The sequence below is a fragment of the Peromyscus maniculatus genome, chromosome 1 (assembly GCF_049852395.1).
Source record: "Peromyscus maniculatus bairdii isolate BWxNUB_F1_BW_parent chromosome 1, HU_Pman_BW_mat_3.1, whole genome shotgun sequence".
Taxonomy (NCBI): Eukaryota; Metazoa; Chordata; class Mammalia; order Rodentia; family Cricetidae; genus Peromyscus; species Peromyscus maniculatus.
Window position 1 is genome coordinate 113,034,023 of NC_134852.1, and position 23,816 is coordinate 113,057,838.

The 23,816-nt window shown below is 41.7% G+C and overlaps 1 protein-coding gene across 6 annotated transcripts in view; it reads left to right on the plus strand.

Annotated features, from left to right (window-relative positions):
• Numa1 (nuclear mitotic apparatus protein 1) overlaps window positions 1-23,816 on the plus strand; it is a 78,149-nt gene that overhangs the window by 974 nt on the left and 53,359 nt on the right. The window lies entirely within an intron of this gene.

Genomic DNA, 23,816 nt, shown 5'->3' on the forward strand with positions numbered 1-23,816 from the left:
CAAGACAGGGTTTCTCTGTTTATCCCTGGCTGACCTGGAACGTGCTCTCTAGACCAGGCTGGCCTAGAGATCCGCTTGCCTCTGCCTCCTGAGTGCTGGGATTAAAGGCGTGCGTAGCTCAAATTTAAGATTTTAAGTGATGTGACTGTTGGAAGGTTGTAGGTGAAAGAAAGCCCATTTGGGTTGCTACTGCGTCCTCTGGGTAACTCTCTTTTGTTTATCTCTGTGCTCGCACTTGTCATCTGTATTATTAGAATCCCTTTCTATATTTGTCTGTCCTTTTAGATAGTGACTTATTTGTTACTACATCCTGATGGCTTCTCAAGATATGAGCATGTCATGGCCATTACTGTGTGCCTTGGAATGTTGTATTTTCTTGGGTTGAAAGGAGAGAGAAGCCTAGTTTACCTAACTTTTTGTTCTTTTGTTTGTTTGTTTTGTTTTGGTGCATGGTAGGCAAGCACTCTATTACTGAACTATATCCTTAGCCCATTTTTTTGGTGGCGTTTGTTTTAATTAATTAATTTATTTTATTTGCATTGATACTTTGTCAGATCTTGGAGTTACAGACAGTTGTGAGCTGCCACGTGGGTGCTGGGAATTGAACCCTTGTCCTCTGGAAGAACAGTCAGTGTTCTTAACTGCTGAGCCATCTCTCCAGTCCGGTAGTAGTATTTGTTTTAATTTCAGAGTAAAGTTATCCTTTTTTGGTGGGGAATGAGGATGAGACTACCTCCTGAAAACATAATTTACTTACTTGTTTTAATCCATACTTCTCTCTGTCTGGTTTTTGTGGTTTAGTCTTTTGTTTCCAAAGTTCTGGGTTTGTCAAGTATTCCTCTGTTAGGGTGAGAAGCCTTCCTGGTGTAAGGAAGGGTATATCTTAACTGCTGTGACGGTGTGTTCAGATCGAGTGAAGCTTTCAGTCCCACGTTGTGTTTTTGTGTGGTGTTTTCTCCTTTAGGGGAAGAAGCACAAAGGATTCTTTTGTTGACCCAAGTTCCAGCAAATGATAATTAATTATAATGCTTGAATCTTAGTCTAAAGCCAGTCCTACTTGCTCAGATTTTACCTGATAGCTCATTAAGAAACGTTTCTCTTTTACTTATGAAATATAGAAGTGGGACAAATATCTTGAACTAAGAGTTCTAGAATTGTTAGGATGCAGACATAGCCTTACCCTTGGATGCCTAAACAGCTGAGAGCAAGGGCTGTTTTGATATCTGTGTCTAATTGATAAGAACAGATGGTCAGCCAGGCGGTGGTGGCGCACACCTTTAATCCCAGCACTCGGGAGGCAGAGGCAGGCGGATCTCTGAGTTTGAGGCCTGCCTGGGCTACAGAGTGAGTTCCAGGAGAGGTGCCAAAACTACACAGAGAAACCCTGTCTTGAAAGAACACATGGTCAGAAGGTACTGAGGTTGTTGACCTATTATACACTAAGTGTTCAGATTCAAAGTGAGCATTTGCAAGAGTGAAACTTACCAAAGGTGAAAATCCATCTCAGTGTTGAACTCCCTCCTGCCCTCTTATTTTTCTTTTTGCAGTGTTAGGGAACAAGCGCAGGGCCTTGTACATTCCAGGTCCTTCTACCACTGAACCACATCTCTAGCCCAAGCAATTCTAGTAATATATTTTTTTGTAACAAATTTTTTTATTATTATTAAGAAATTTTCATTCATTTTACATACCAATCACAGATCCCCCCCCTCTTCCCTCTACCCACCACTCAACCTTTCCTCCCCAGTCCACCCCCCATTCCCATCTCCTCCAAATCAAGGTCTCCCATGGAGAGTCAGCAGAGCCTGGTACATTCAGGCAGGTCTAAGCCCCTCCCACCTGCACCAAAGCTATGCAAGGTGTCACACCTTAGGGCACTGGGCTTATGCACCAGGGACAGATCCCCCTGCCTGCTCCCCTCCCCCAAAACAGTTCAAGCTAAACAACTGTATTCAGAGGGCCTAGTCCAGTCCCAAGGGGCTCCAGAGCTATTGGTCTACAGTTCATGGGTTTCCACTAGTGTGGCTGGTCATTTCTGCACATTTTCCCATCATGTTCTCCATGTCCCTTGCTTATAGAATCCCTCCTCTCTCCAATTGATGGGATTCCTGGAGCTCGGCAATCCTAGTAATACTGTTTTTATGCTGTTAGTATTTATTTCATTGTCCACATATGCTTACTGCTTGTCTCTTCATTTTTTGGCACTTCGTTCTTTCCTTTTTTTGTGGAATTCGATGTGTTACTTCTTTAGAAATTTCCTGCATTGAGAGGTAAGGCTGGGTGTCTCTTAATGGTGAACATTGTTTTATTAAAAAATGTCTTTATTTCATCTTCAGTTTAGCTGGACACTAGGCTTCCAGCTGTTTCAACACATTTGAAAATGTGACTTAATTGAATTTCTGTCCTTTTGTTTTCTCCTTTTTTTCTTTGAGACAAGGTCTCACTGGGGAGCTTGGGCTGGCTTGCAGTTTGTGTGTAGGGCTGGCCTTGCAATCACAGAGATCCACCTTCATGCCTCTGCCTCCTGAGTGCTGGAATTAAAGGCATGCTCAGCTTTGGCTCTTTCCTGAACTATGCTCATGATTTACTGTTTCATCATAGGTAACCTGTCTTCCTCTTTAAGATCTTCTTGGTTGTCATTTATGTTCTCTATTTTATTACATGGTGTGATTTAAGTTTTTGTTTAAAATCTCACACACACACACACACACACACACACACACACACACACACACACACGGCTGGGCGGTAGTAGCGCACATCTTTAATCCCAGCACTTGGGAGGCAGAGGCAGGTGGATCTCTGTGAATTCTAGGCCAGCCTGGGCTACAGAGTGAGTTCCAGGGAAGGTGCAAAGCTGCACAGAGAAATCCTGTCTCGAAAAACCAAAAAAAAAAAAAAAAAAAATCATATATTAGCTCTTTCCGCACTCTCTCCTTCTGTATTCTCCCCCCTTCCCTCCCTCCCTCTCTTCCAATAAAGCTCTAGAAAGGTTAAAAAAAAATTACACACACACACAGAGACACGTGTGCCATGGCAAATGTGTGGAGGTCAGCAGACAACTTTGAGAGAACTTGGCTTTGGTTCCCAAAGGGGGACTTGGATGGTCAAGGGGACAAGCAGTCAGTAGTGGGGGTAGAGCATTGGCAATTGGGGTATCAGCAGCAAGAGAGAGTGACACTAATGGAGGACACTGAGGAGAGGCACATGAAAGCAGTGGGAGGCATTAATGGGCGTATCAGTGAAGAGCAGGAGAAAGTTTCTTGGATGACTTTGACCCAAGTGGCTATGAGAGTGAGTGTGTGTGGGGGAGAGGAGATGGCTTAGGTTTAGTTAAGTCTTATTTTTTGTTTGGTTTTTTTTTTTTCGAGACAGGGTTTCTCTGTGTAGCTTTGCGCCTTTCCTGGAGCTCACTTGGTAGCCCAGGCTGGCCTCGAACTCACAGAGATCCGCCTGGCTCTGCCTCCCGAGTGCTGGGATTAAAGGCGTGCGCCACCACCGCCCGGCTGTTTGTTTGGTTTTTGAGACAGGGTTTCTCTGTGTAGCTTTGGCCTGGAACCCAGAGATCTGCCTGCCTCTGCCTCTTGAGTGTGTGCCACCACCACCCGACTAGTTGTCTTGTAATTGTGAGTGTAGGATTTGTTTAGAGTGTTTGCTGTCTAAGGACGTCTAGACAGTTAATGAAGTCAGTCAGGGGGGTCAGTTGGCGGTGGCTGTTTGGCAGTAATTGGGACAGAAGAAGAGTAGGAGTGTGAGAAGAGAGATGAGACGTGTGGGGACAAGTGATCTTGAGGTGATTGGAACCAGAGGGCGAGGATGAAGATTGATAATGGAGGGGTCAGTCTGACAGAAAGGTGCTGCCATCCACCTAAAAAGTGTAGGCAGAAGTAGCTAGAGGACGCTCTTGTGTATGAGAGGGATGGGGGAGGAGGTAGGAGGTTTTTGAGAGTTTTGGACAGGAGTGCAGAGGATCTAGGGGATGTTTTTGGGGTAAAGGAATAAGAATGGAGGAGTTGAGGGGAGGACAGGTAGAAATGTGAGTGGTCTCCCCCCCACCCCCCACAGGGTTTCTTAGTGTATCTGTGTAGCCAGGCTGTCCTGGAATTCACTCTGTAGACCAGACTGGCCTCGAACTCATAGAGATCCACCTGCCTCTGCTTCGGGAGTGCTAGGATTAAAGTCGTGCATCACCACTGACCAGCTACGAATGATGAATTTTTGATAAAAGAAGTTTGGAGGGATAGAATTTGAGGCAGTGGAAGAGATTTAGGAGTTGAGGGAGATAGTGGTGTGAATAGATTGAGATTGTGAGGGGCAAAATGGATTGTGAGAGGGAATCCTAGAGTTTGTTAGATTTACAGATGAGCAGAGAAGCAGGGTCAAGAGCACATGCACAGGGAGGCTACCAGGGAGGGTGATGTCTAGAGTTCTGGAGAGGTAAGAGACAGGCAGAGTGTGGGTGGAATTTTCTTCGGGTCACCAATCAGCTCCCAAATAAAGACATGGAGACTTATTAATTATGAATGGTTGGCCTTAGCTTTGGATTGTCCCACTATCTCTCTTCTCACTTAATTTAACCTGTTTTTATTCATATGTTTTGTCTTAGGGCTTTTTAATCTTTCTTTCATTCTGTATGGCCTACTTTCCTGCTTCCTCTATGTCTGGCTGGCCGGTGTCTCCTGGTGTCTTTTTCTTTTTTCTCCCAAGCCTAAGTTCCTCTTTCTACTTATTCTTCCTGTCCGGAAGTCCCGCCTATACCTCCTCCCTCATTATTGGTCATTTAGCTTTTTTTTTTTTTTTTTTATTAGATCAATCAGGTGCCTTAGGCAGGCAGGGTAAAACAGCAACACATCTGTAGTTGATTTTATTGGTTTTACTCTTTGGGGGCCCGCCACCAAGCTCCCAAATAAATATATGGTGACTTAGTCTTATGAATGTCCAGCCTTAATTTGGCTTGTTTCTCGCCAGCTTTTCTAACTTAAATTGTCCTGTTTCTCTTTAACTATGTTTTGCCTGTGTGCTTTTACCTTTCTTTATATATCGTTCTTTCCATCTTACTCCATGGCTGGCTGAGTGGCTGGCCCTGGCATCCTCCTCCCTTCTCCTTTTTTTTTCTCCTCTTCTCTCAAGCCTAGATTTCTCCTCCTATTTATTCTCTCTGCCTGGTAGCCCCGCCTACTTCTCTTTCCTGCCAAACTATTGGCGGTGTAGCTCCTGCTTCCTCTTTTTTTTTTTTTGTTTTTCGAGACAGGGTTTCTCTGTGTAGCTTTGCGCCTTTCCTGGAACTCACTCTGTAGTCCAGGCAGGCCTCGAACTCACAAAGATCCGCCTGCCTCTGCCTCCCGAGTGCTGGGATTAAAAGCATGCGCCACCACCACCTGGCCGGTTTAGCTCTTTATTAGACTAATAGGTGTTTTAGGCAGACAAAGTAACACAGCTTTGCAGAGTTAAACATATGCAGCATAAAAGAATGCAACATATCTTTGCATCATTAAACAAATATTTCACAGCATAAATGAATATAACATATCTGAAACTAATATTCCACAACACACATCTTTACATAGTTAAACAAATATTCTGCAGCATAAAAAATGCAATACATCTTTGCATAGTTAAATATTTCACAACAGAAGAGGGAGTCAGATCCTCTAGAACTTGTTAGAGACAATTGTGAGCCACAATGTAGGTGCTGGGAATCAAGCCTGGGTTTTCTGAAAGGGCAGTACTTTTAACTGCTGAGCCATCTCTCCAGCCCTCTGTCATACATTTCTGACACTACAGATTGTTAAGTTGTGAGTTCATTAACGCAACTCTCAGTTCCTTTGTTTCCAGCTCTGGGGTTTCCTTTTCTTTCTTGGCTTGCTTGCTTTCTTGCTTTTGCAGTAGAACATAGGGTCTTCCACATGCTAGGCAAGTTCTCTGCAATGAACTGCAGTCCCTCTCTTCTCCTCCCCACTCCCTCTTTTGAGACAAGATCTTTCTAGCTCTGTTTGTCTTGGAGCTCACTCTGTAGACATGGCTAGCCTTGAACTCACAGAAATCTGCCTGCCTCTGTCTCTCTAGTGCTAGGACTAAAGGTGTATGCCACCACACCTGGTTCCTTTTTTTTCTTTTGAACTCAGTTTATCTATGTGTCAGTTTGGGTCCAGTCAGCAAAACAAAAACCACGTGCCAGTTATTTTAAGAGTGAATTCAATAAAGGAAATAGTTTTGAGTCTTTGTTGGAGGGCTTAACAAGCCAAAAGAATCTTTTTATTTTTATTATTATTATTTTTTTCTATTATCAGCTTGATGCAGTACAAATTCTTATCCTAATAGTGAAATGTTTCACTCAAGCTTGCCCAGTGATTGAGTAAACCCAAAACTTAAAAGCCACAGTCATCCTAGGGTCCCCCCTGCTATGTAGCCTCCCTGGTTTTGTGGGTTGCAGTCTGGTTGTTCTTTGCTTTATATCTAGTATCCGCTTATGAGTGAGTACGTAACATGATTGTCCTGGATTTGCATTACCTCACTCAGGATGATATTTTCTAGTTCCATGCATTTGCCTGCAAATTTCATGCTGTCATTGTTTTTTACTACTGAGTAGTACTCCATTGTGTATATGTGCCATATTTTCTTTATCCATTCTTCACTTGAGGGACATCTAGGTTGTTTTCAGGTTCTTGCTATTATGAATAATGCTGATATGAACATAGTTGAGCATGTGTCCTTGTGATAAGATTGAGCATTCCTTGAGTATATGCCCAAGAGTGGTGTAACTGGGTCTTGAGGAAGACTTATTCCCAATTTTCTGAGAAACCGCCATACTGATTTCCATAGTGGTTGTACAAGTTTGCACTGCCACCAACAGTGGAGGAGTGTTCCCCTTGCTCCACATCCTCTCCAACATAAGCTGTCTTCAGTGTTTTTGATCTTAGCCATTCTGACAAGTGTGTCTTAGAGTCGTTTTGATTTGCATTTCCCTGATGACTAAGGATGTTGAGCATTTCCTTAATTGTCTTTCAGCCATTTGAGATTCTTCTTTTGAGAATTCTCTGTTTAGCTCTTCAGCCCATTTTTTAATTGGATTGTTCAGTATTTTGATGTGTAGTTTCTTGAGTTCTTTATATACTTTGGAGATCAGTCCTCTGTCAGCTGTGGGGTTGGTGAAGGTCTTTTCCCATTCTGTAGGCTGTCTTTTGTCTTATTGACTGTGCCTTTTGCCCTACAAAAGCTTCTCATTTTCAAGAGGTCCCATTTATTAATTGTTGCTCTCAGTGTCTGTGCTGTTGGTGTTATATTTAGAAAGTGGTCTCCTGTGCCCAATTCTTTCAAGAGTACTTGCTACTTTCTGTTCTATTAAGTTCAGTGTAACTGGATTTATGTTGAGGTCGTGGATCCAGTTGGACTTGAGTTTTGTGCATGGTGATAGATATGGATCCAATTGTAATCTTTTACATGTTGACATCCAGTTACACCAGCACCATTTGTTGAAAATACTTTCTTTTCTCCATTGTATAGTTTTGGCTTCTTTGTCAAAAATCAGGTGTTCATATGTGTGTGGTTTAATGTCAGGGTCTTCAGTTCAATTCCGTTGATCTGTATGTCGGTTTTTATGCCAGTACCAAGCTGGTTTTATTGTTGTAGCTCTATAGTAGAGCTTGAGGTCAGGGATGGTGATGCCTCCAGAGGTTGCTTTATTATACAGGATTCTTTTAGCTATCCTGGGTATTTTGTTTTTCCCATATGAAGTTGAGTAGTGTTCTTTCCAAGTCTGTGAAGAATTGTGTTGGGATTTTGATGGGGATTGTATTGAATCTGTAGATTGCTTTTGGTAAGATTGCCATTTTTACTATGTTAAAGCCAAAAGAATCTTAAAGAAAGTAGTCTTGGTATATTAACTGTATGAAGTGGCTTCCTTATCCAGAATTGAGAACAAACAGAGGAAGGTTATCAGACTCAAGAAATCTAGGGGGATATGGGACAGCTGTACCCAGATTCTCTGGGGAGTGTATGTTGCCTGGTTGCCATTGTTTTCTTGGGCACTCCCAGGAGGTCCCTGGAGAAATGAGGCTTAGCGTGCCTGCTCAGCTGACACAGAGGCCACTGGGGTGCACTGCAAGGTTGCTTTCTCTTCATTCCTCCTCCTAGAGCCTCAGGACTGTGAGCCAAAATCTAGGTTACAAAGAGGGTGGTCTGTGTGAAGAGGGAGAGGCCTGAGCCCAAAGTGAGTCCCTTAGAGCCAGTAGAGAATTCACCTAGCAAGTTCATTTGTTTTATTTTATTATTTTTTTTCTTCTTTGATTTTTTGAGATGGTTTCTCTGTGTAGTTTTGGTGCCTGTCCTGGAGCTTGCTCTGTAACCCAGGCTGTCCTCAAACTCTCAGCGATTCACCTGGCTCTGCCTTCCGAGTTCTGGGGTTAAAGGCATGTACCAACTACCGCTGGGCTGCTCATTTCTTTCTGATTTCAGAAATGCAGAGAAACTGTTTAGATTTGGTCCACATAGCCTACTCAGGACTCTCCCCCAGAATAGAGAAAAGATTTACATCTCATGGAGTAGTTGTTGGCTTTTTTATTGGTGTTTTGCCTGCATGAGGGTGTTGGGTTACCTGGAACTGGAGTTACAGACAGTTGTGAGCTGCCATGTGGGTACTGGGAATTGAATACAGGTCCTTTGGAAGAGCAGCCAGTGCTTTTAACCACTGAGCCATCTCTCCGGCCCCCAAGTCTTTTCAAAATAAATTAAAAAAAAAAAATATGGGCATTTTGCCTGTACTACTGTGTATATTGCCCTTGGCTGGAGGAGGTCATGAAAATTTCTGCAGAATTGGAGTTATGGGTGGTTGTGAGCCACCATGTAGGTATTGGAAACTGCTTGGCCTCTGGAAGAGCAGCCAGTACTCTAAACTGCTTAGCCATCTCTCCAGTCCCTCATTCTGACTTTTATTTGTTTTAATGATTTATTCATTTATTGTGTGTATGGTATTATTACATGTACAATAATATGCATAAATATCCCTGCAGGCCAGAAGAGGGCACCAGATCTCATTACAGATGGTTGTGAGCCACCATGTGGGTGCTGGGAACTGAACTTGACCTGTTGAAGAGCAGCCAGTGCTCTTAACCTCTGAGCCATCTCTCCAGCCCTCTCATTCTGACTCTTTAGTAAAATGCCAAGCATGGTGGTTTGAGAAGCAGGCTCCCTTGTACACAGTGCTATAAATCTTACCCTGATTAATGGAGGTTTTCAGGGACTATTTCTTTACCCTTCCCTCTGATAAACTGGGGGAGTAGCTATTTGGAAAGGGAAATAGCTTGGCTGCCATTGGTTGGGAGGAGAGACCTATAGGTTGGCTGTTAAGTAGTCAGTCACTAATAGGGACCACTTGGCAGAAGTGGAGTGACGTAATGGTTGTCGCAGGGATGGGGCGTCAGGACACAGTGTGCTCCTGGACTGAGGCTCCTCTTGGCGGCTGTGTCGTGTTGCCTTTTCTTCCTGTCCCATTTAAGGGCCAGTTTCTTTGAAGGCAGTGCAGGAAATGCCAGTGACTCAGCCTTGCAGATTTCTTCTGCTTGTTGCAGCTGCGGACTGGTTTGTCTGGTAAGGAGTAAGATTGCATATCTTCCAGCACACTTACTTACCTGACCACTTGAATGCCTTCTTGGGTCTTGCCAGAGATATTTTTCAGGCTGTTAAGATTTTGGTACTTTGTGGTAAGGTGGATACAGTATGACCTTAACACGTCTTTTGCACCTATGTGTGTAATCCCAGCACTTGGGTGGCTAAGGCAGGAGGATTGTGAGTTGGAGGCCAGCCTGGATTATATAGCAACTTCCAGGCTACAGGCTGTATGGTGAGACGCCATCTTAAAAACAAAACATAAGATTCAATTTAGAGTCTGGTGTGGTGGTGCATGCCTTTAATCCCAACATTTAGAGGCAGAAGCAGGTGCACCTCTTGAGTTTGAGGCCATCCTGGTCTAACTATATAGCAATACAAAACCCTATCTAAAAAAAAAATTAAACTTGTAGGAACTATATCTGGTGTTTTGTTAAGGAAGCTGAATCTAAAACATAGATAAACAAAGTACAATTTTTGCATGGCAGTGTATAATTTAGACTTGATTGTGTTGTCCATTTTGTAAACTTTCTAGGAATTGTGAGATCCTTTCAGTAGCCCTTGGAATAACTAGGAAAAACTTTGATAGGAAGATGGGGTTTAAAAGAGGGTCAGAATTAGAGGCATGTGGATTATGGTTACTTAAATAAGCTGTGATTTGGGCTTCCCACCACACTATTTAGGTTTTATATCATGAAGTATAAATGATGGTTCTGTGGTGTTCGTACTTTTCTACCCTGAAGCCTAATGGTATATAGAAGATTTGCTTAGGCTTCATGCTTCATACAGGTCCAGAAACTTGCCAGCATTGTGCCAGCTCTTTGACCTTGGGGAAATTTCCTCACTTGCAAGACAGAATGACTATAAAAAATTATTTAAAAAGTTATTGTGATGTTCACAGTAAGATATTGTATAAGTAATTGAATGACTTTTGGAGGGCCAGTGCTCCCTCATTTTGCCATATGGCTCACTGGAACATTCATTCCTGTGACTTGTCTTATGCCTGAAGGTTTCTTTGCGCCTCTTGGACAGCTGAAGTCAGGAGAATGAGACAGGGCTAGGGTTATGCACAGAGAAGTGGAAAGAGTGGCTGGATGAATTCCAGTCTACTTTAGAATAGTGGGGAAAAAGGGTGAATAAGTAGCTAAAGGCCATACAGTGGACTTGGAAACTTCAGCCAAAGAATTTAGATCTGATGCCTGAGAAAAAAATATTGCAAGGTTTTTGAGCCAGAGAGAAATGTTTAAAAAGGAAAGTGGTGTAGAGACTCCTGAGAGACTTTTCCTGGTTTAGACACCATAACCCTCACAAAGTAGGGCCTCCTAAATGCTGACCCAGTGGGGGTGTGGTTTGGCATTCTTGCTACGGAGGCCTGTGTTTCTGCCCAGTGACTCTTCCTGCTCTTGTCATTGACTCATCCCATTGGCCTGGCCTCATTGCTTGCCTTCTGGTTGCCCTGTGATCCAGAGCTCCAGGGCTGCCTAGGATGATGGGAGCTTGAGTTGCCTAGCAGTGGATGGGATATGGGAATGAATAGCATTCTCATCCCTTTGCCCTGGCCTTGAGTAGAGGCAAGTTCAAGTTCAGATTGCTGCAGATTACTGTCCAACCTTACAGGGGTTGTCTACCAGGAGGTAAGTCAAGATGGTTCCTGCCCTTTCTCTGCCTTTATATGGATTGGCTTTTTTTTGTGCAAGTTTTCTGCTACTTTTCCCTGATCTAGGCTCTACAAGATGTCAGTCATGAAACAAACAGGTCATTGTAGGAGGTGGGAAGAATGTCTTTAAGTTTTCACTGGCCCCTGCTGTGTGGTAGTTTACCTAGAAGTCTTGTGAGCCCAGACACTAAACATAGGCTCATGCCTGTTGGAAATCACTGTAGAAAGGTTCTGGTCTCAAACACATTGCTTTTCAGCCTCTGGATTTTAGAGCCATTCTATGTGTGTTTTAGTGTCCTGTTAGCTCCCATCCCTTTGGGCACAGAAGGAAAAGACAGTGAGAAGGGGAAGCTGTGTAGATAAGCATGTGCTTATGTTTTATGTAGGCAGTCAATATGTTTGAGTTTCCATACTCTTGCTAATTAGTAGTGTGACTAGGGACCAGTTGCCTGACTCAGTGGACTAGAGTTTCCTCATATTTAAAAATGGACAGCTTTGGTTGTGTAGTCTTGGAGAGTTTTTCCAGAGTCAAAATTAATGTAAGTTTTTTATTTTTTTTTCATGTGGGGGAAAAAATGTGTATTTGTTGGCAACATCCAGAGCCTCGTAATCAGGAGGCAGCTGAACATATGCCTTTTTTTTTTCTGCCAGGCCTTATCAGGATATTGGCTTTGGCCATATCAGTGGCGTAGGTTTTTTTCACAGCTTGTTTGATCTAGTGCTTGTTAGCCTTGACATCCACAATAACACAGATGTGTTGTTGTCTTCTGTCTTCATGGCTGACTCAGGGCTTGGGGGAACTTGATGATGGCATAGTGGTCAGGCTTGTTTCTCTTGGGTGTGCTCTTGGGAGGGGATTGGGCTGCCTCTGGAGCTGCAGGGTCTCGGACCACCAGAAGGTGGGTGACGAGGATCTTTTTTATGACTGTAGATACCTTTCAGCGCTGCTTTCTTAGCTAACTCCCCTCCTCCCCCCAAATACAGGGTTTCTCTGTGTAGTCCTGGTGGTCCTGGAATTCTCTCTGTAGACCAGGCTGGCCTCAAAACGCAGAAATCCGCCTCCTCTGCCTCCTGAGTGCTGGGATTAAAGGCCTGCATCACCATCACCCAGTGGCCTTCTTGGTTTTTAAGACCTCCCTTTTGGTAGCAGTTTTGGGAGGGTCAGAACCTTACTGCTTTGCTTTTGGCGCTATCTTGGCAAAAGTTAAGTTTTTGTTTTGTCTTTTTTTAAATAATGATGACAGATATATCTATTTTGTCCCCTCCATTTGTAAGTTTATCTCCCTCAAAATAATGGTGTTCTCAGCCTTTACATTTATCCCAGTATGCAGTTGTTCAAAAAGAAGTATCTTTCTTCCTTTCTTGCCTTCTTTTTAACAGCAGTGCTCACAGTTGAACCCACAGCATGCTCTGGAGGCCTCTACCACTGGACTACACCTTCCAGCCCTTAGCTGGTCTCTGAGCATCCTCAGAGGAGGCAGGTTTCACTTTCAGTGGGTAAACTCAGTTTCTTGAAACCATCAGAAAATGTTTTGTGTCTAAGAATCAAACAAAACAATATCCTTTATTTATTTATTTTTGTAAAAAAAAAAAAAGAGGTGTGACAGACTATAAAACACCTGATTTTTTCTTTCTGCTTATGGAATAGTGTGTGAAGACAGTTCCTCCAAAAAACTGTTTTGTAAATGTTTAAAGCAGTGATTAAAAAAACTTTTGATTATAGTTTTCATGTGGTTTAATAAGATGGGGAAACACTTGACTAGAGTTGCTTTCTGTATACTCACTATGTATATTCTTGCCTCAAGATCAAAGTGACTAGATAGTGAAGAAAATTATCCCTGAAATGACAAATATTCTAAGGGTCGAAAGAAGGGTGAACTGTGTACTTCTAGGAAGCTGTGGCTGCCAAACTAAGGTAGGTCCATCTCCAGAAGAACCATTCACCAAGAGGCCTGAAGCATTTCCAGTCTGAGGGCTGATGCTCACTAGCAGGCTGAAGACAGCCTGCTCCTCAGGAGTGTGGCTGAAGCAGAGGGTTGGGAACACCAGAGTATTGTGGGAGAATCACACTGAGTTTTGTCTCTTAGAGGACTGGGAGACTTTCTTCTCTGTTGTTAATTCTGACCCCCTTCTTGAAAGGAGTTCTTTGATTGGTGCAGTAGGATTCATTAAAGAAAAGGCTCCATGTAACCACAATTAGAAGGTAAATGCCCGAGAGCAGGGTTAGTTGCTGAAGAAACCATTGTGGCCCAATCATTTGTTTTTCTGTCTTTTTTGACCTGCAAATAACCCTAAGAGATAAGGCTGCTTAGCTCACCAAACCCTTACTTGGCTGGAAGATTGCACTCCAAGTCTTCCTGTTGGTCCTCCTTCCCTCGGTGCCCTTGTCTTTGAATCATGACTGTGTAAACACAGCTTGCCAGTCTCCCTGAAGTTGTAGGCCTTTGGCATTAAACATTTTTTTTTCTTGCAATTAGAGAAACTGTCCTATTTGTCTCCACTGGCTGCCTAATGAAGCAGTTTCCTAAATTAGGGCCAGTTATCTGTCAGGAAGCATTGTTGAATAGCTATGTGTACAGGTATTGTGGGAAATGAAACTAGTTTTTTATTGTTGTTGTTTTGTTTTTTGTCTGTTTGGATCTTAATTTGGATGAAACAGATACATAGTCAGTATTTCTGTAGGGATGGTGAAATCGAATATGTAGAGGAACAAGCAATAAGGGGCCATATGGGAGAAAGAACCAACTTCCTTATTGTGGGAGGGGCTAGGAGAGCTGAAGAAGGAAGGCATTTAGTCGAATTATAAAGGATGAACAGGAGTTCAATAGGTATAGAGGACAGGATATTTCAGATTCACACCACAGGCAATGTTATAGAACCTAGATAGTGTCTGCATGTTGGGGTATATATACTTGAATTAGATAGTGTTTCCAGAGAATGAGCTGGAGAGATGAGATTGGAAAGGAAAATGAAAAGCTGGACCTTAGAGAACTTAGAATGAAAAATATTTTTTTTTCTAGATTTATTTTTTGTGTATGAGTGTTCAGTCTGCATGTATGTATATGTCAACAAAGATCAGAAGAGAGTGTTGGAATTGGAGTTACAGATGATTGTGAGCTACTATATGGGTATTGGGAATCAAACTCAGATCTTCTGCAAAAACAAGTGCTCTAAATCACTGAGTCATCTCTTCAGCCCCAAATATGCTAAGGAATTTTGATCTTATACTGTATAATTAGGTGTTGAAGTGTGTGTGTGTGTGTGTGTGTGTGTGTGTGTGTGAGAGAGAGAGAGAGAGAGAGAGAGAGAGAGAGAGAGAGAGAGAGAGAGAGAGAGAGAGAGATGGATGACCCAATACACATAGGTCTTCATCTATTCTTGTTTTTTGTTTTTGTTTTTTACTTTTTTTCCAAGACAGGGTTTCTCTGTTTGGTCCTTGCTGTCCTGGAACTTACTTTGAACTCAGAGATCTGCCTGGCTCTGCCTCCGGAGTGCTGGGATTAAAAGTGTGCACCACCACTGCCGCCGCCCGGCTGTTTTTGTTTTTCAAGACAGGGTTTCTCTGTGTAACTCTGGTTGTCCTGGAACTCCCTCTGTAGACCAGGCTGGCTTTGAACTCACAGAGATCTGCCTGCCTTTGCCTGCAGTGCTGGGATTAAAGGCGTGTGTCACCACTGCCTGCTTGGTCTTGATCTATTTTTAAGTGTAAGGTTTAAGGTGTTAGGTAGAGAAGATGTGGATGAATGGTGGGATTAAAGGTAGGTACCACCATGCATGGCATCATGAAAAAATTTAGTGTCTTACCCCAGTGGTGTAAGAGGTAGTCTTTGGCTTTATTTGTGTGTTTTGAGGTCTTTCTTTCACTATTGTATGGCAGATCGACACTATGTATAAATTCATGTGAAAATGAGCCATATTATAGCATAGCTGGATTGTAGGCAATTTGGCCTTTAGATGTTAAATGTGGGTTATTGTTATTTGTGCTCAGGAAGTAAAAATACTTTAGCCTTTCCAGGCCATATGGTTACAGCTGCTAACTGCCATTAGAGAATAAATTACAGCCAAAAGTAGCACATAAATGAGTAGGTATGGCTCTGTTTAGTCTCAGAGAAATAGTAGTTTGCATGTAGAAAGAAGTATCTCATACCAGGATTATCAATGCAGCATGCTTTTTGCAGTGACCAACCTGAATGTTCAGGCATAGCAAAATGGGAGAAGAAAATTATAGAGCATTCTAAGTATAAGACTTTTCTCAAGGCTTTAAAAATATTTAAAAATATCGGGAATCCTTTATATACCAATATGGAGATAGATAGAGACATGTTGGGAGAGTGTATTAGGAATTGCCATGATAGACAAGTACTCTAGAGCTGAGCTACTTCCTCAGCAGCCTCCCCTTCTTTTTGTAATTGTTATTTCTATTTTGAGATAGGTTCTTACTAAGTTGTTTAGGACAGCATTTTTTTTTTTTTTGCAATCCTCCTGCTTCAGCCTCTTAAGTAGCTCAGATTACAAACTGTACCACTACATCCAGCACAAATAATTTTTTTTTATGTGCATGCATGAAGGTGTCTTCCTTTATTGCTTCTTGCTGTTTTTGTGGTTTTTTTTTTTTTTTTTTTTTTTGGTTTTTCGAGACAGGGTTTCTCTGTGTAGCTTTGCGCCTTTCCTGGAGCTCACTTGGTAGCCCAGGCTGGCCTCGAACTCACAGAGATCCGCCTGGCTCTGCCTCCCGAGTGCTGGGATTAAAGGCGTGCGCCACCAACGCCCGACTGTTTTTGTTTTGAGACAAGGGTTTTCACTAATTTGGTAAGACTAGCTGGTCAAGGAACTCTAGGAATCCTGTCTTTATGTTTCCAGCACTAGGATTATAGGTCCACACCATCATATTCATCTGTTTATATGGGTGCTTGGGATCCATGCAGGTCCTCATGCTGAACCGTTTCCCAGGGCCTCCCAGATGATTGTGTGGTCCAGTATGTTTGCGGTGTTGGTGTATATCCCAGAGGCTGGTGTCTGGTGTTTTCATCCATCACACTCTGGCTTACTTTTTGAAAATTTATTTTTAATTGTGTGTGTGTGGGGGGGTATGTTCTCATGAGTGCTGGTTACTATTTTGCATTTTATTGTCATATATTATTTTGTAGTAGTAATATATTTTTTCTCTTTTTCAGTTGTTCAAGTAACTAATCTTGTGGGCCTGTCTGCACTTGCCAGGGTCAGAAGTGTAACAAAGTAAGATTAAGTCCCCAAGCCAGATCTGCCCACAGAAATTGAGTTAGAAGCAGCTGCTGAGAATTAGGATAGGGACCACATGTTGATGTGGAGAGTGGGGTGGCATATGCAGGTGCCTGGGAGAGGAGGCCAAAACTGGTCAGTTCCAGGTTACTAACAGCAATAACTCATGTTTCATATCTTTATTTGTTTTTGAGATAGGTTCTATAACCCAAGCTAATCTAGTCTAGACTTCAAGTATGTAGTCTCTAGGCTGGCCTAGAACTCAAAGCAATACTTCTTCATCAGTCTCTGAGGAATTATGGGTGTGAGTTACCACACTCAGCTACATGGCAGAGTTTAACATCCTCACAAATTACTTTTTCTTTCCATTATTACACTGGACTTTGGATAGTTCTGTGAGAAAGGGAGGCAGAATGTTTATAGGAAATTAAAACCCTGGAATTAGTTAGATTTGGTGTCATATTCTTGAAATTTTAGTAGTCAGGAGAGTAAGGCAGGAAGATCATGGGTTTGGGGCTGGCCAGAGCTACATTAAAAAAAAAAAGGACTGACAAGATGGCTCACTGGTTAAGGCACTTTTTGGTAAGCCTGACCATTAGTTTGATGATTAGGATCCATATTGTAGATGGAGAGAACTAATTCCTGAAAGTTGTCCTTGGACCATATGTGAATGCCATGGTACACACATTCATGTAGTAAATAAATTAAAAAAGAGGAGCCAGATGTGGTACATGCCTTAGTCACAGCACTTGGGAAGTAGAGGCAAGATGAGATGGAGTTCAAAGACAGTCTCCAGGTATACAGTGAGTTTGAGGCCAGCCTGAGCTACATGAGACTTGTCTCAACAAAGCCAGGTATGACTGTACAAGCATGTTACTTGTACCACCTTGGAAGCTAAAGCAGGAAGATCAAAGCTTAAGTCAGTTTGTTTACATAGGGAGATCCTGGCTCAGCAGCCCTGACTGCCCCAGAGAAATCCAGGAAACAAGACAAAGTTCATAAAAGTAGTTTTGTCTATGAGAAGTATATACAAGCCAGGCAGTAGTGTTACACGCCTTTAATCTCAGCACTCAGGAGGCAGAGGCAGGTGCTTCTCTGAGTTTGAGGCCAGCCTGGGCTACAGAGTGGGTTCCAGGACAGCTAGCACTACACAGAGAAACCCTGTCTCAAAATACAAAAAAATAAAAAAAGAATATATAAGAATTTAAAAAAAAAAAGATTTATTTATTTATGCATATGGATGTTTTGTCTGCATATATATGTCTGCACACCAGAAGGCATTGGATCTCATCAGATGACAATTAAAGATAGTTGTAAGCCGCCTTGCGGGTGCTGGAAAGTGAACCCAGGTCCTCTGGAAGAGCAGCAGCGCTCTTAACTGCTGAGGCATCTCTGCAGCCCCAGGAATTTTCATTGCAGTTTTGTTTGAAATGGTAACAGATGCCTGTAGTCCCAGTTACTCAGGAGACTAAGGCCACCCCGGGGAACAGATTGAGTTCCTGACTCAAAAGGAACATAGCCATGTGCAGCGCAAATTCTAATTGGTCTTAATAATAAAAATCCAGAGTCAGATATTAGGGGCTGAAAGCTGAAAGATCCGAGGAGCAGAGCAGCCAGCCATTAGAGTACTTTCCAGATGCTCAGACCTAATGTGGGGGCAGTCTTGTCCCTACGAATCCTCAGACTGAATGGCAAGAGATCCTGTCTCCACCTCCCTAGTGCTGAGATTAAAGGTGTGTACCACCACCACCGCCTGGCTCTGTTTCTCTGTAGACTGGTTCAATCTTGAGGCTGTTCTACTTCTCTGATCTTTCAGCTTTCACCCCATAATATCTGACTGTGGGTTTTTATTATTAAGAACAATTAGAACTCGCATTACATCTGGCGCCCAACATAGTGCATGAATTCACAGAAAAAGCCACTTGCCTGTGGCTTTGCAGCCACCGGCACAGACTGGAGCTGCATGTGGCCAGAGTCACTACCCAGCCGGCTAAGGTTTTCCTTTCTTTTCCTTGAGCCTCTTAGTGAGTTGGGATTTTTTTTTTTCTGCAGGGATTTTTTTGTTGCAGCCTATCTGCAGCAAACTTCATAGGCCTTGAACTCCTGATCTTCCTGCTTCCTCCTCCCAAGGCTGGGGGATGCCACCACCGCCTGGCCTCTATGGTTAACTAGTGGCTGGCTTTGCCCTCTGATCTCCAGGCAAGATTTATTTATTTGTCAGAACACAAACAAAATATCATAAAACAGCCATGTCCATCAGTGAGAAAATAAGAAAATGCATCATGATAATTTCCTTTATGTACAGTTTTAAAAACATATAAGTTAGAATTTTATTTATTGATATTTGAGTATATAGATGATAAATTATTCTGTGGCTGAAGAGATAGTTAAGATGTTAAGAGCTCTTGCTGCTCTTACGTAGGATCTGGGTGTGGTTCCCAGCTCCTACACGGTGGTTTACAACTGCCTGCAACTCCAGTGCCAGGGGATTTGGTGCCCGTTTCTGATCTCCTGCTTGCAGTGGTACACATGCATACATTAGACATACACATAAATGTTAATAAATAAAACACCTTATTTCATATGTGTGGCAAGTGCTCTACTGCTTAGCTACCTCCCTAATGCTTGGTGAATTATTAAATGAGATAAGTAGATTGCAAAGTATCAAAGTGTAAAGTGTAAACCTAGTATTCTAAATATAGAAAACAACAGGAATATATATCTAATACATTTATACTTATGTGTTTAGAGGACATAGAAAAGTGTTACATTTCTTATCTTGGGGAGAACTTGGTAAGGAATGCAAGATTAATTTTGTAATTTTGTCTTATCTATTTTTTATGTATTTTTTTTTTTTTTTTTTTTTGAGGTAAAATCTTACTATGTTGCTCAGGCTGGGATGGAACTTACTATATAGCCCAGGCTGATATCAAATGACAGATCCTTCTTCTACCTTCCAAGTTTTGTGATTACAGGCACGTGACCTTGAATTTAGATTTTTATCTTTTTGTTTTGTTTTGTTTTTCCAGACAGGGTTTCTCAGTGTAGTTTTGGTGCCTGTCCTGGATCTCACTTTGTAGACCAGGCTGGCCTCGAACTCACAGAGAACTACCTGGCTCTGCCTTCCGAGTGCTGGGATTAAAGGTGTGCACCACCCCTGCCCAGCTATATTTTTATCTTATTTTGTTTTACCTAATTGGTTTTGGAGAATAAGGAAATTAAACTTGTATAAGCAAGAAATCAAGTTTCTTGAACATCTTTTTATCTTAATTGATTTTTTAAATAAATAACTTTAGAGTTATGAAAGTAAAAATAGACTTAATATGCAGGACATGTTTTGAGTTTTCAGGACCCATTTGTGTTGTAGACAGAATCATTAGAAAGGAACCAGCATTTTGGTTTTCAGCTTTCCAATATGTGAACTTTCATTTAGTAAAGATATTTAACAACTATTAAACATGACCTTTTAACTTCAACTAAGAAACAAGAATTTGAGTGGGACATAGTGATACATGCCTGTAATTCTAGCATTTGTGAGAAAAGGGCAAGAGGATCAGGAGTTCAAGGCCAGCCTCTGCTACAAGGCAAGGTAAAGATGAACTTGGGTTACATGAGATCCTGTCTTATAAAACCAAACAAAACTGCTAAAGAGTTTATACAAACAGAGAATACCTTCACAAGTCTGTGTTTCCAGAATGCTTCTTGAGATCAAAGCAGTGTATTTCATTAGTTTTAAAACACTTTAAAATAAACATTTTAACACTAAAATTGGGATGCATTTTATCATTGTTCTGGTACTTGCTATATAGACCAGACTGGTCTCAAACACAGAGAGATCCACCTGTGTTCACTCTCCAAATGCTGTAATTAACGGCTCACACGTTGCCTTTTATCACTGTGTGTGTGTGTGTGTGTGTGTGTGTGTGTGTGTGTGTGTGTGTGTGCGCGCGCGCTGTGAAACGTGAAGATAAAAGACAGCTTTAGGAGTTGTTTTTTTTCCTTCGTTCTGGGGATCTAACTCATGTTGTCAGGCTTAGTGGCAAGTGCCTTTACTCACTGAGCCATCTTGCCAGACCTAACTGGTGAATCTTTAAGCGGCGTTGGCCATTAAAAAAACAACAACAAAAAACTTTGGTTTTTTTCAAGACAGAGTTTCTCTGTATAGCCCTTGCTGTCTGGAATTTGCTTTGTAGACCCTGCTGGCCCGGAACTCACATCTGCCTGCCTCTGCCTCCAAGTGCTGAATTAAAGGTGTACACTACCAATGCCTAACAATATTGGCCATTTTATTACCTCAGAAATTGAGTCAGACTTGGTGACTTATTCCTATAATCTCAGTGCTCAGGAGGCCGAGACAGGATTACAGTAAGTTTCAGGCCAACCAGGCTGCATAGTGTGTTTCAGACTAGACTTGAGGATGTTTTAACAAAACAACAAAATTGAAATAGCTTAGTATTAATGATTCAGACTACTTCTACTTTTCAGTGTCATTTTTTTTTTTTCCTATTTAGCGAAACTTGCCTCAGCTTCCCTTGTCCTAATATCATTGGCTTCACTGATGTTGCCAAGATGTTCTGAATGGGAAGAAGTGGGTTCATATTTTGATGTTCATTCTCACCTAACTGGAAAATGTCATACATGTAGCTGCTGTTTGAAAGATCAGGTATACATACCTGATGAGACATACAACTTTAGTGCACCTGAGCTTTAATTACTATCTTAACTTTGTCTGGCACTTACCTTCTCTGAACAACTTTCTCTTTGGTAAACTGGAAATAATACCTCCTCACAGGACTGTTGTGATGAACACTTGAATACTTTGTAAATGGGAAACATGTGATTGGCTGTGTGAGAGAGGCTTTGGAAGATGAATAAATTTCAATTGTAAATTAACATACTAGCCTTTTACTTTTAAATAAGTGAGCATGATCATCCTATCTTAGACCTTGTAACACAAATTTCTAAATGGTTTTACAATAAAAGTCCCGGAGCCAGATATTGGGGTAAATGCTGAGAGATCAGAGAGACAAAGGAACAAACCACTGCCACATCTCACCTTGCCATCTCCACGAATCCTCTGACTGAATGTCTCTGAGTCCTCTGCCAAAAGGGGTCCAACCAAAAGGGGCTTCAGCTGAAAAAGCTTGAGCAAAAAGGGCTTTAGTTCCTGTCTCATGATGCCTCATATACTTTTCTCTGTCCAGCCATATCACTTCCTTCCTAGTGCTGGGATTAAAGGCCTGTGTGTTTCCCAGATACTGGTAGCAAAGGCATGAGATCTCAAGTGTTGGGATTAAAGGTGTGTGCCACCACTGCTTGGCTCTGTTTCTCTTCTAGATTGAATCAGTCTCATGTAATCCAGGGTGGCTTTGAATTCACAGAGATCCAGATGGATCTCAGCCTCCCGAGTGCTAGGATAAAGGTGTGTGCCACCGCTGCCTAGCATCTATGTTTAATCTAGTGGCTTGTTCTGTTCTCTGATCTTCAGGCAGATTTTACTAGGGTACATAGTATATCACCACAAGACCTTTTAATTATTTTTACTGTTTCAAATGGGACCTAAACCTTTGACATTAGAACCAAACATAGTTTCACAAGTTCTTGATTATTTGTAGCTAAGAGACAACTCAAGTCTAAGACTTAACTCATTCTCTCTGGATTAGATTATGGATTTGAAGTGAAACAGACTTGGGTTTAAATATTAATTCTATATCTAAGTCTCATGAGAATTTGATTCTTGCCCAACATTTAAAACCTCTTCAGTAAGAATATCCATATTAATATACGTTTGATAGAGCTAATACTATTTTCAGTGAAAAGGAATTGTTATTACTGTTGCATACCTTTCTTGTTTTTTTGGTGTCCGTTCACTAGTCTAGATATTTAAAGTATTTCTAGAATTTTGCTTTTCTCATTCTTATAATTGAATGTGTAGACTTCTCATAAGTAATTCTCAAAGTTGTCTCTTTTATTGTCAGTTTTTTTCAGACATATATCACTTCTTGCTTGGGACTGATCGTGGTTTTATATTCCGTTTTACAAAAGCTGTAAGAACCAGCAAGCAAAGACCTGGCGCTCCAGATATCTTCACTTAAACTTTCTGCAGCTGGGGTGCATATTTTTTTAAAAAATAATTTATTTAAATTTATGTGCATTGGTGTGAAGGTGTCAGATTGCCTGGAACTGGAGTTAGACAGTTGTGAGCTGCCATGTGGGTGCTGGGAATTGAACCCAGGTCCCCTGGAAGAACAGCCAGTGCTCTTAACTGCTCAGCCATCTCTCAAGCCCCAAGTAGTACACATCTTTAATCCCAGCATTCAGGAGGCAGGTGCATCTTTGTGAGTTTGAGGTCAGCTTGGTCTATAGAGAGCTAATTCTGGGACAACCAGAGCTACACAAAGAAACCCTATCTCAACAAACAAAACAAAACTACTTTTATCTGTATCTGTATCCCACAGTTCTCTGTAAAGATTTCATTTAAAAGGGATTGACTTTTTGTTTGTTCATTTTCTGTTTGCTGTTTATTTTTGAAATAGGGTCTAATATAACTCTGGATATTCTTGAACTTTAAACTCTCTAGTAGCCAAAACTGGCCTTGAATAAGATTCCAATCTCACTTGTTTCAACCTCCCAAGTGCTGGGATTACAGTATGCAACCATGTCTGGCAAAATGTGTTCACTTTTAAAATATAACTTGGTCTATGAAATAAAACAAAACAAAACAAAAACTTTATCTTTCTAGGGAAAAAATGTTTTCTAGTCACTTAAAAATGATTTCATTTCATGTGCATGAATGTTTTGCCTGCATGTAGGCTTGTGGATCATGTGCATGCCTGGTACCTCAGAGGTAGAAGAGAGAGTTGGATTTCTTGGAATTATAGACCGTGTGAACCAACATGTGGGTGCTGGAAACTAACGTGGGTCCTCTGTAAGAGCAACCAGTGCTTTTAACCACTGAACCGACTCTGTAGGCCTTCTAAGTCACTTTTGGTTAGTGTTTTATTATAGCAACAATGAAGCAAACTAGGAGAAATATTTTGCATGTTCTGTGCCCCTTACATCCCCCCCCCCCTTTCTTTGTGTTTTCAAGACAGGTTTTTATTTCTCTTTGTAGCTCTGGCCATCCTGGAACTCGCTCTGTAGACCAGGCTGGCCTCAAACTCAGAGATCCACCTGCCTCTGCCTCCTGAGTGCTGGATTAAAGACGTGTACCACCACTGCCCAGCTATTTTTTTTTTTTTGCTATTTAACAAAATGGAGTCTTTGGTCTTCCATCTATGAGTTTTTTATTTTCTTTCAATACTAGTTTCATACATCT